This window comes from Gossypium raimondii, chromosome 8 (assembly GCF_025698545.1).
Source record: "Gossypium raimondii isolate GPD5lz chromosome 8, ASM2569854v1, whole genome shotgun sequence".
Lineage (NCBI taxonomy): Eukaryota > Viridiplantae > Streptophyta > Magnoliopsida > Malvales > Malvaceae > Gossypium > Gossypium raimondii.
In genome coordinates, this window is record NC_068572.1 from 18,061,551 (window position 1) to 18,074,317 (window position 12,767).

Consider the following 12,767-nt stretch of genomic DNA (forward strand, 5'->3'; position numbering starts at 1 on the left):
TGTTTTATCGGTCGAGTTGACATAGGAACATGTACAAGAGATGAATGGATTTTTGATTTGTAAATATGTTCATAAGTTAGCGATTATTGAGTTGCCGTGATTTATTAGGAATAAGTATAGGCATAAGTTTAATGATTCTAAGGTAAGGAAATGAAATTAATCCAACACAATTATATCATCTTGATTAAAATCATCTTTTGAAATCATGCATTAGAACTTTATTTTATTTTACATTATTTTCTAGTTTTTAATCATTTCCCAAATCCAAATATTTTTCTTTCACCAAAGTGTTTAAACTTACTTTCATAAATAATTCTTCTACAATCCCTGTGGGTACGATAACTCAACATTTACTTGTCACTTTATTACTTGTTGCGATTTTGTACACTTGCCAATTTTCGTCGTTCCAAGTTTTTGGTGCCGTTGCTGGGGACTGTTTTAGAAAAAAAAGCCATTATTTGTGAATTTGTTTTTCCATTTTGGTTTATTTATTTTCCTATTTAAATCTTTACTTACTTAATCTTTCTATGATTATTTCAGGTGTTTATGAGTATTGACCAGATTATCGACTTACTCACTGTGAACCCTGAAATAGAACGAACCTTTTGACAGCAAAGAAGACAAGCGAACCAGAGAAGGACCGAAGAGGTAAACTTTGAGAATATGAATCAAGGAAACAGAGCAAACCTTACTCAAAATCCTATTATTATTGCTGATGATAGGGATAGAGCTTTACGACAGTATGCCCTGTCAGTATTTAACGATATTAATCCAGGTATTAGGAGACCCGAAATCGAGGCACAACAATTCAAACTAAAGCCAGTCATGTTCCAGATGCTTCAAACTGTGGGCCAATTCAGTGGAATGCCTACTAAAGATCTTCATCTTCACTTAAGACTATTTATGGAAGTGATCGATTCTTTCAAGTTAGCCAGAGTACCCGAAGATGCATTACGACTAAAGCTGTTCCCATATTCACTAAGGGACAAAGCTCGTGCCTAGTTGAACTGATTGCCACTAACTCCATTTTTACATGGCAAGAGTTAGACGAGAGATTCCTCATGAAGTATTTCCTACCGAGGAAAATGCCAAGTTGAGGAATGAGATCACTGTCTTCCAACAATTGGATGATGAGTCCCTGTATAAGGCATGGGAAAGGTACAAAGAGTTATTATGAAAGTGCCCCCATCATGAAATCCCATATTGCATTCAACTTGAGACATTCTATAATGGTCTCAACGCTCACACGAGGATGGTAGTGGACGCCTTTGCTAATGGTGCTCTACTTTTTAAGTTTTATAATGAGGCCTACAAAATTATTGAGAGGATTGCCAGTAACAATTATCAATGGCCAGCCAATCGAGCAGCGTCAGGAAGATGAGTCACTGGAATACATGAAGTGGATGCTCTCACTTCACTCGTATCTCAGGAATCTTTAATATCCTCAATGCTTAAGAATCTTACCACTAATGGGTCTAACAGTTTTGCAGCCCAACCACCTAACGAATTTGAGAATATAGCTTGTGTGTTTTGTGGGGAAGGACATTTGTTTGAAGAATGTCCATCGAACCCCGAATCCGTATATTACATGGGTAACCAAAATCAAAACCGAGGAAGGCAAGGACTGCAATCCAACTTTTATAACTCATCGTATCAAAATCACCCGAACTTTTCCTACAGTAACCAATGGGCTGGAACCAGTAACGGTTATGCCCAACCTAGACCAATTTAGCTGCCTAGTTTCGCCCAACAAGTTCAGAAGCCAACCTAAGCAGAACCATCCAATAGCTTAGAGAATCTAATGAAGGCATACATGGCGAAAAATGACGTCACTCTAAGGAACCGACCACAAGGTGCTACTGAACTCAGGAACCGACCACAAGGTGCTCTACCTAGTGACACAGAGAATCCGAGAAATCTGGGGAAGGAACATTGTAAAGCTTTAACATTGAGGAGCAAAAAGACAGTAGAGCCCAACATTGTCAGAGTTGAAAATGAGCTAGCTGACGCTCAAGATTCAGAAGAAGTTCAACCAAGTGTTGAAATTCCAGTTTCACCAGAACCAGAATCTGCAAAACCTGACAAAGTAACCTCAGGACCAGCTAATTTCGATCAACTAACAATGTCGTTAGACGCAGAATTACCGCCAAAGATGAATCAACTAGAATCAGTCCCAGCAATGAAACCACCACCACCCTACCCTCAAAGACTTTAGAAACAGAAGCAGGAGATTCAATTCAAGAAGTTTCTTGACATACTCAAGCAACTTCACTTCAACATCCTATTGGTTGAAGCACTTGAGCAAATGTCAAAATATTATGTTCATGAAAGATATCTTGTCTAAGAAACAAAGACATGGAGAATTTGATACGGTAGCTCTGACGAAGGAATGCAGTGCATATCTTCAAGACAAACTACCCCCAAAATTGAAGGATACTGGATGTTTTACCATAGCGTGCAACATTGGAGCAACATATTGTGTTAAGGCATTATGTGACTTAGGTCCAAGTATCAACTTGATGCCTATGTCAATATTTAGGACGCTAGGGATAGGAGAAGTTAGACCAACTACAGTTACGCTTCAACTAGCAGACCGATCCTTAGCACATCTAGAAAGAAAAATCGAGAACGTATTCGTACGTGTAGCTAAGTTTATCTTTCCTGCTGACTTTGTAATTCTAGATTTTGAAGTAGACAAAGAAGTACCAATCATCCTAGGAAGGCCGTTCCTAGCAACTGGAAGGACCCTTATTGATATGCAGAAGGGTGAGCTCACTATGCGTGTTCAGGATGATCAGGTAACATTTAATGTCTTTAAGTCTATGTGATTTCCTGGAACAGTGGATGATTGCTCTACAGTGTCCGATTTCGAGGATTTAATAGTGGAAAATTAGAAGTCAATGTATTACCTTCTCATTAAAAATACATTTATTTAGGTAACACTTCTACTCTGCCTGTGATTCTTTCAGCAGAATTAACCACTAAGCAATAAGAGAAACTTATCTTAGTTCTGAAACAATTCAAGAAGGCCATCGGATGGACCATAGCTGATATTCGCAGTATTAGTCCTCTCTTTATGCATGCATAAGATTATCCTGGAAGATGGCAAAAAAGGGGTCGATCGATGGACAACGGAGACTGAACCCCATCCTGAAGGACATGGTAAAGAAAGAGATTATCAAGTGGTTAGATGCGGGTATCATCTATCCCATCTCAGACAGTTCATGGGTAAGCGCGGTCCAGTGCATGCCAAAAAAAGGAGGTATCATGGTCGTAGAAAATGAGAACAATGAGTTGATACTGACTAGAACGGTTACGAGATGGAGTATCTGCATCGATTACCAGAAGCTGAACAAGGCGACTAGGAAAGATCACTTTCCTTTACCGTTCTTGGACCAGATGCTGGATAGACTCGCAGGATGAGATTACTACTATTTTATCGATGGGTACTCAAGGTATAATCAGATTACAGTAGCACCGAAAGATCAACACAAAATGACATTCACCTACCCGTACAGTACGTTTGCATTTAGACGCATACAATTTGGTTTATGTAATGTACCTGCTACATTTCAAAGATGTATGATGTCTAACTTTACTGACATGGTTGAGAAATATTTTGAAGTTTTTATGGATGATTTTTCAGTATTCTGAGATACTTACAATGATTGCTTAGCCAATCTAACTAAGGTACTAAGGCGATGCGAAGAAACGAATCTCGTACTCAACTAGGAAAAGTGTCATTTTATGGTACGAGAAGGAGTTTTTCTAGGGCATCGGATAACGAGACATGGGATCGAGGTTGACAAAGCAAAGGTAGACATTATTGAGAAACTCCTACCTGCAACATCTGTAAAGGGTGTTGGTGTTTTTTGGGCCACGCCGATTTTTATAAAAGATTTATCAAGGACTTCTCCAAAGTTGCTAAACCCTTATGTAAATTATTGAAGAAGGGCTCTATATTCAAGTTTGATGAGGAATGCTTAAAAGACTTCAACGATTTGAAGTCGATTAGTCACGGCACCCATAAACACCAGACCAGACTGGGATTTTCCATTCGAATTGATTTGTGACGCAAGTGACTTCGCAATTGGAGCTATCTTGGGCCAGCAAAGGAACAAAGTTTTTCATCCCATCTACTACGCAAGTCGAACCCTAACAGGAGCTCAATTGAATTATACGGTAATAGAAAAAAAGTTACTTGCTATTGTGTTTGCTTTTGACAAGTTACGATCTTATCTGGTAGGTACCAAAGTGACTGTCTATACGGACCACTCGACAATTAAGTATTTACTTCTGAAGAAAGACGCTAAGACGAGGCTGATCCAATGAGTACTTCTACTTTAAGAGTTTGATCTAGAAATTTAAGATCGAAAGGGAGTCGAAAATCAAGTAGCAGATCACTTGTCCAGATTGGAGCCACAAGAAGGGAATTCTCCTCTTATACTAATTCAAGAGACGTTTCCAAACAAACATATCCTAAAGGTAAATCGTGTCTATAATACCCCTTGGTTTGCTTATATTGCTAACTATTTAGCTTGTGGTTTCATGCCAATTAAAAAGACATATCAACAAAGGAAAAATTTTATTCACGATGTGAAGTACTATTTCTGAGAAGAGCCATATGTGTTTAAAAAGTTTACAGGTTGGTCTTTAGGAAAACCTGTCATCTATCTCTGGAGTTAGAGCACATAGCTTACTCGGCTCTTCGACGACTCAACCTGGATCTTAAGCTTGCTAGAGAGAAACAGATGCTCCAAATCAATGAGCTAGAAGAATTATGAATGTTCTCATACAAAAATACCAAATTACTCAAAGAAAGACTCAAGAGATGGCATGACAAGCACATTCGAGCTAGAGAATTTGCAGCAAGTCTTGTTATTTAATTCTAGATTGAAGTTCTTCCCAAGTAAGTTAAAATCACGTTGGTCCGGTCCATTTACGATTCAATACGTCTATCTATATGGAGTTGTTGAACTCCAAGGTAAGGGAGGTAATTTCCAAGTCAATGCTCAGCGTTTGAAACAATACTATGGAGGAAAACCTGAACGGGATCAAATCTTGTTCAGTTGATCAGATATTTAAATTTTCTTGTTTTTAATAAATTATTTAGGGTATTTTTTCGGGTTTATTATGTTTAAATAAATTCTGTCTAGGAGATTGGAACTTAAGCAGGACCGCTTGTGACCCCTCCAATCTTTCTGGGAATTGATTTTTACAAAATTTTCTGAGAAATTATTCCTTGAATGACAAAATAAATTTTTAATTTTTTAAATAAAAGGGTCAAATTGTGATCCAATTTTTAAATTACAACTCAATTTCAAATTTTCATTAAGCCTAGGGACTTAATTGAATTATTTTTAAAATTTGGTTGCTAATTTAGTAAATAATATAAACTAGGTGTCTCTTTTGTAAATATTTCCAAAAGGCATCTAAAATAAATATTTTATATAGATATTTATATAAATATGATAAACTTTAATATATAATTATATCTCTTATAATTTATATATTAAATTTTATCAACTTAGCATAGAATTAGGATTAGTTTAGTTTTAATCATATTTTATTCTTGTTTTAATAATTTAATAGCAATTGATAATTTCATTATTAATTGTTGTTAACTTTGAGTAGGACTAGACTTAGAATATTTAAATTATTAAATTTCTCTAAGAATTCTACTATAATCCCTACTTCTCCCACTATAAATTTCACCCTTACTTCCCCCCCATTCATTCGTCACTCAAAACCCCAAAGCACCAAATCCCTTAAGTGCCACAAGCCTCAATCGCACATTGCTTGGCTAGTAGCCTCAGCACACCACACGCCCCAGCCCGAGCAATCGCCCAAGTAGTGTCCTGCTCCTGTGCGCCACACCTGCGCACGTCCCAACGCATCAGGCCTGCTTGCCGAAGGTTCCACATGTTGCTGCTTGCGCGCAACCCCTACTACGTGTTGCTACCCGCTTCCTCACCCATCCGCCCGTACACCTAGCAGCCTTCCAACACTTCTGCGGCACACACCTTCACCCATCCTTAGCCAAATCCCCTAACCTACCTTAAATCGACCTCTTTTACTTTTAATTAATTTTTTAAAAGGGTGGTAAGACCGAATTTTCTCTTGAATTTTCATTTTATTCAATTATTTAATTTTTCAAATCATTGAACTATTACTAATTTTTATTAATTAAATTTTTGAGAAAATAATTTTTCCCATTTTATGTTCAGGTTAATCATGCCTCGCAAGAGAACTCGTGCCTCCGCCTAAATCGATGAAACAAAAAATAAGTTCCACTGTGAAGAAGCCAAATTAAGATACGAAAGTATCTTCAAAAATCAACAGATGCATCCAGAGAAAGGCTTCACATTGAAGGAAAGTAACTACGGAGACTTTATGGCACGTATTCGTCAAGTTGCTGAAGCCCTCAACTGGGAATTGTTTTGTGAAAAGAGTCTAAGTGTGGATGAGGAACTAGTTCGTGAATTCTATGCGAATTTAACCTCAAGCAAATTGACCGAAGTTCTAGTTCACGGAATCAAGGTACCAATAAATTCAAATGCTATTACCAAGTTCTTTGAATTATATGATTTCGAAAACGATGAATATTCTTCTTATTTGAACAACATTAAGCCTGAAAATTTGGAAGAAATTCTCGAGAAACTCACAGTTCCAGGTTCTAAGTGGACTGTGTCAAAGCAAGGAATCCACATGTATCGAAAAGAATATTTGACACCACTTGCGAAGGTATGGTTCTATTTCATCCGTTTCAGCCTTATGCCTAGTTCGCATGGGACTACAATTTCATTAGAGCGGATGGTCCTATTATACTCAATTCTAACTGGAAAGACAATTGATGTGGGCAAAATCATTCTAAGAGAAATGTGAAATTGTGTCGTTAGACATTCTGGCCCAGCCTATTTCCCCTTTACGATAACAATTCTGTGCTTAAAAGCAAAAATTCTAGCAAATGTAAAGAAGACAGGGTATAGTCAGGGCACAATCACCGATTGGGACCTCTACTGAGTAGCTGGAGATTCTGTTCTACAACAATGAGTTGAAGAAAGTGAGGATCCCCAAGAAGGAGAAGATAACCCCACAAAGATCCGGCCAGAGCAATCAACTGAAGTCCCTAATGAGGCAAAACCAATGGAACCAGAAGCTGAACCTGATATCGAAACCTCAATGTTTGGAGCTCCACTACCTAGCCCAGATCTTCATGATGAGCTTTTATTTTATTTTATTTTACTTTCTTTTCTAGTTTTTAATCATTTCCCAAATCCAAATATTTTTCTTTCACAAAAGTGTTTAAACTTACTTTCATAAATAATTCTTTTACAGTCCCTAGGGGTACGATAACTCGACATTTACTTGTCACTTTATTACTTGTTGTGATTGTGTACACTTGCACATTTTCGTCGTTCCAGTATGGTAGATTCAATCTAACCCACTGAAACTTCAGGGGTTGAGAATTAGTAGCTTCAATCTACTCGACTGTAACTTCCGGGAGGTAAGATTCGCTATCGTAGATTTAATCCGACCCACTATAACTTGAAGGGTATAAGATTTGTAACTTCAATCTGCTCCACTGCAACTTCAGGGAGATAAGATTCACTATGGTAGATTTAATCCAACCCATTGCAACTTGAAAGCTCTAAGATCTGTGGTTTCAATGATTTGTTACACCGTTCTTGGAAACACGAAAATTTACACATTTTTACATACCCTTTTTAACTTAAAATCATAAAGTTTCAATAAAATTATTGTCGAAAAAATAATTAATTTTTAAAAAATAATTAAAATGCACTTAAAACATGAACATTTTGAATTTTAGTTAATTTTTTAATTAATTTTGATGAATTTTGGTTATTTTCGACAAATTTGCGGAAAGGGCAAAAAATGGCTCGGCAGACCCTACTAAAAGCACAAAATCGAGAAGCAATTTGAAGTATCGAGGCAAAAACAATTTCAGCCTAAGACGGTCCAAAATTATATGTATTAGTTCATAATATAATTAATTTTAATTTATATCCAATTTAATTTGGGTTAATAAATTATAACTAATTAATTATGAAAAAGTGCTCCAGTTGAACTGAACCGAGTGAACTGAACCGACCAAGAAATGGATAGGCCAATAACCCTTCCAAGAGTTGACCCAAATCAGCTTATTAGCTGATTATTTAAGCTTGCAAAGAGGCCCGTGAAGACTTGTTCAAGTTGCATTCAAACCACTCCACAATTTGTGGCTTTATAAATTTGCCCCAAGCATAAATTAGCAAAGTTGAAACTATCAAACTTGCCACATGTGTGGCCGCCAAGGGAGGGCCCTTTGGCTGATAATTTTAGCTAATTTTAGCAACCCTCCTCAGCTATAATAACTCCCTTAATCTGGTCATTTTAGAAACACACCTCAAGCATTCACATCTTTCCTCTCTTCTCTCCACTTTCTCTCTTCTTTTCCATTCCAAAATTCCCTTGCTCTCTTGCCGATTTCTCCTCTTGGTAAAGGGGCATTTATCAGCTATTTGGAGCAGCAATTAAGTGTTTATAGTAGCCTTGGTTGACTAGGACAATAGAGAATGAAGAACGGAGCAACTAGTTAAGCCACGAAAAAACACCGGATTTGATTCTTGTTCCCTATCTCTTTAATTTTAGTTGTTGTTATGCTGAACATATCTATGAATATTTATGTTGTTGGAATTTTTAATTTAATCAATTTATCTTGAATTTAATTCATGTTAGATTGATTGCATTTCGTTTGTTAAAATTATTGAAATTGTGTTCATGTTGTTATAGGCCTCGGTAAGATGCTTGATTAAGTAAAATCATGACTAAGTTATTCTTGCATTACAACTGTTAGGTAACTAATGAATTAATTATTTAAACTGATTGAAATTGTAATTAATGGACACAGTACTTAATCAATGAATGTTTAATCATCTAAGGTAACTGAGGGTTAGATTAGCAATAGTATCTGATGATACATTTGCCTTGCATAACTTACAAGATTATTGTGATTAAACTGTTTCAAGGTAAGGATACTTTGTTACCTCACATAGTCTTTTATGTGCTTATTAAATCGAGTTAATTGTTTGAATTGACATAGGGATATGTACAAGAGATTATTTTGATTTAATAAGTATGTATGTACAATAACATATTTTCCTATTAAGATTTGTTTAATCGGTTGAATTGACATAGGGATATAGTCAAGAGATAAATGGATTTTGGTAGGTCAGTATGTTCATAAGTTAGCAAATTACCGAGTTTCCGTAAACTTATTCGTAACAATATAAACTTGAGTTTAATAATTCTAAGTTAAGAAATGTAATTAATATAACACAATTATGTCATCTTGATTAAAATCGTATTTTAAAATCGTGCATTTGAGATTTATTTATTTAGTTTACTTAGTTTAAAATCTTAGTTTTTAATCACCCTCTTCAAACAAAATGTTTTTCTTCACCAAAGTGTTTTAGATAGGATTCATAAATAATTCTTTTCACAGTCCCTGTGGGTACGATAACTCGACATTAACTTGCCACTTTATTACTTGTTACGATTGTGTACATTTGCACATTTCCGTCATTCCAAGTTTTTGGAGTCGTTGCTGAGGACTGTGTTTTAAAAAAGTCATTATTTGTAAAGTTGTTAGTTTTGCATTTTGGTTTATTTTTATTTTCAAATTTTAACTTAGTTAATTTTTCTGTGATTATTTCAGGTGTTTGTGAGTATTGACCAAATCATTGATTTACTCCCTGTAGACCCTGAGATTGAATGAACTTTTCGACATTGAAGAAGACAAGCAAGTTAGAGAATGACTGAAGAGATGAACTTCGAAAATCTGAATTAAGGAAACGGAGCAAACCTTGCTCAAAATCCGACCGTTATTACTGATGATAGGGATAGAGATTTGAGATAGTATGCCGTGCCAGTATTTCATGATCTTAATCCGGGTATTAAGAGACCTGAAATTGAGGCACAATAGTTTGAGTTGAAGCCAATCATGTTCAAGATGCTTTAGGCGTGGGTCAATTCAATGGAATGCCTACCGAAGATCCTCACCTACACTTAAGACTATTTATGAAGGTGAGCGATTCTTTCAAGTTAGCTGGCGTACCTGAAGGTGCATTACGATTTAAGTTGTTCCCATATTCACTAAGGGACAGAGCTCGAGCTTGGTTGAACTAATTACCACCAAACTCAATTTCAACATGGCAAGAGTTAGCAAACAAATTCCTTATGAAGTATTTCCCACTTAGCAAGAATGCTAAGTTGAGGAACAAGATCACTGCTTTCCAACAAATGGATGATGAGTCATTGTGTGAGGCATGGGAAAGGTACAAAGAATTATTACGGAAGTGCCCTCATCACGGAATCCCACAATGCATACAAATTTATACATTTTATAATGGTCTCAATGCTTACACGAGGATGGTAGTGGGAAGTAGACGCTCCTACTTCACTCGCATCTCAAGTATCATTAATATCCTCAATGTTAAAAAATCTTACTACTAATGGGTGTAATAGTTTTGCAGCACAACCACTGAAACAATTTGAAAATGTAGCTTGCGTTTATTGTGGGGAAGGACATTTGTTCAAAGAATGTCCACCCAGAATATGTGTATTACATGGGCAACCAGAACAAAAATTGAGGAAAGTAAGGGCTGCAATCCAATTTTTATAACCCATCATGGAAAACCACCCATATTTTTCCTGGAGTAACCAAGGGGCAGGAACCAGTAACAATTATGTCCAACCTAGATCGACCCAGCCACCTAGTGTTTCCTAACAAGCTCAGAAACCAACCCAAGTTGAACCACCCAATAGCCTAGAGAATCTATTGAAGGCATACATAGCGAAAAAATGATGCCTCTCTAAGGAATTTGGAGAATCAAGTAAGCCAGCTTGCAACTGAACTCAGAAACCGACAACAAGGTGCTTTACCTAGTGATACGGAGAATCTGAGGAATCTAGGGAAGGAGTATTGTAAAGCATTAAAATTGAGGAGCGGAAAGAATTTAGAGCCCAATTCTATCGAAGTTGAGAAGGAGCCAGCTGACGCTCAAGACTCAAAGGAAGTTCAACCGAGTGTGAAATTCTAGTTTCACCAGAAATTGAATCTGCTAAATTTGACAAGGTAACTTCTGAACCAGCTAATTCTGATAAACTAATAACTCCATTAGATGCAGAATTGCCACAGAAAATGAATCAACTAGTTCTAGTAAAGAAACCTCCACCACCCAACCCTCAAAGACTTCAGAAGTAGAAGCAGGAAATTCAATTCAAGAAGTTCCTAGACGTACTCAAGCAACTTCATTTCAACATCCCGTTGGTTGAAGCACTTGAACAAATGTCGAACTACGTCAAATTCATGAAGGATATCCTATCTAAAAAATGAAGGCTTGGAGAATTTGAGACTGTAGCCCTAATGAAGGAATGCAATGCATATCTTTAAGACAAACTACCCCCAAAGTTGAAGGATCCTAGATGTTTTACCATACCTTGCAATATTGGAGCAATGTATTGTGGTAAGGCACTATGTGACTTGGGTGTGAGTATCAACTTGATGCCCATGTCAATATTTAGGAAGTTGGGGATAGGTGAAGTTAGACCTACTACGGTTACACTTCAATTAGCAGATAGATCCTTAGCACATCCATAAGGAAAACTCGAGGACGTGTTGGTACATGTAGACAAATTTATCTTTCATGCTGACTTTGTGATTCTAGACTTTGAAGTAGACAAAGAGGTGCCAAGCATCTTAGGAAGACCATTCTTAGCAACCGGATGGACCCATATTGATGTGCAGAAGGGCGAGCTTACTATATATGTTCAGGATGATCAGATAACATTTAACATTTTTAAGCCCATGCGATTTCCTAACAAAATTGATGAATGTTCTGCAATGTCAAATTTATAAGATTTAAACATAGAGAAGGAACTTAATTATGTTGAGGACCCATTGGAACAAATTTTGACACCAGCTCCTCCAAATGATGAAGAGGAGGATGAATACTTAGCTTTGTTAGAAGCTAATCAAAGGGGATTTAATTCGCAATCCCGCTTTTAATCTTTTGAGTTAGAGAAAAGGGACTATGCCCAACCAAAAGCATCAATCGAGGAGCCACCTAAATTAGAACTGAAGGTACTTCCCTCACATTTAAAATATGTTTATTTAGGTAACTCTTCTACTCTGCTTGTGATTGTTTCAGCAAAATTAACTACTAATCAAGAAGAGAAACTCATCCTGGTGTTGAAACAATTCAAGAAGGCTATCGGATGAACCATAGCAGATATTCGCTGAATTAGTCCATCTGTATGCATAGGATTATCTTAGAAGATGGCGAAAAAGGGACAGTTGATGGAAACGAAGACTAAACCCCATCATGAAGGACGTAGTAAAGAAAAAAATCATCAAGTGGTTAGATGTAGGTATAATTTACCCCATATCAGATAGTTCATGGATAAGTTTGGTCCAGTACGTGCCAAAGAGAAGAGGTATCATGATCATTGAAAATGAGAATAACGAGTTGATACCGACTAGAACGGTTACGGGATGGAGAATTTGCATCGATTGTTGGATGCTGGATAGACTTGCAGGGCAAGACTATAATTGTTTTCTCGATGGATACTCAGGATATAATAAGATTACAGTAGCACCGGAAGATCAACATAAGACAACATTCACCTGCCCGTACGGTACATTTGCATTTAGGGACATGACATTTGGTTTGTGTAATGCACCTGCTACATTTCAAAAATGTATG

The 12,767-nt window shown here is 36.7% G+C and overlaps 2 non-coding genes across 2 annotated transcripts; both read right to left on the bottom strand.

The window, feature by feature from the left end:
• Positions 1-1,090: 1,090 nt before the first annotated feature.
• On the bottom strand, positions 1,091-1,197 carry LOC128032337 (small nucleolar RNA R71). The gene has a single exon (XR_008188464.1). It is a non-coding gene; the product is annotated as a small nucleolar RNA R71 (small nucleolar RNA).
• Positions 1,198-10,269: 9,072 nt separating this feature from the next.
• Positions 10,270-10,376, bottom strand: LOC128032149 (small nucleolar RNA R71). Its single transcript, XR_008188278.1, has one exon. It is a non-coding gene; the product is annotated as a small nucleolar RNA R71 (small nucleolar RNA).
• Between the last annotated feature and the right edge of the window lie 2,391 nt (positions 10,377-12,767).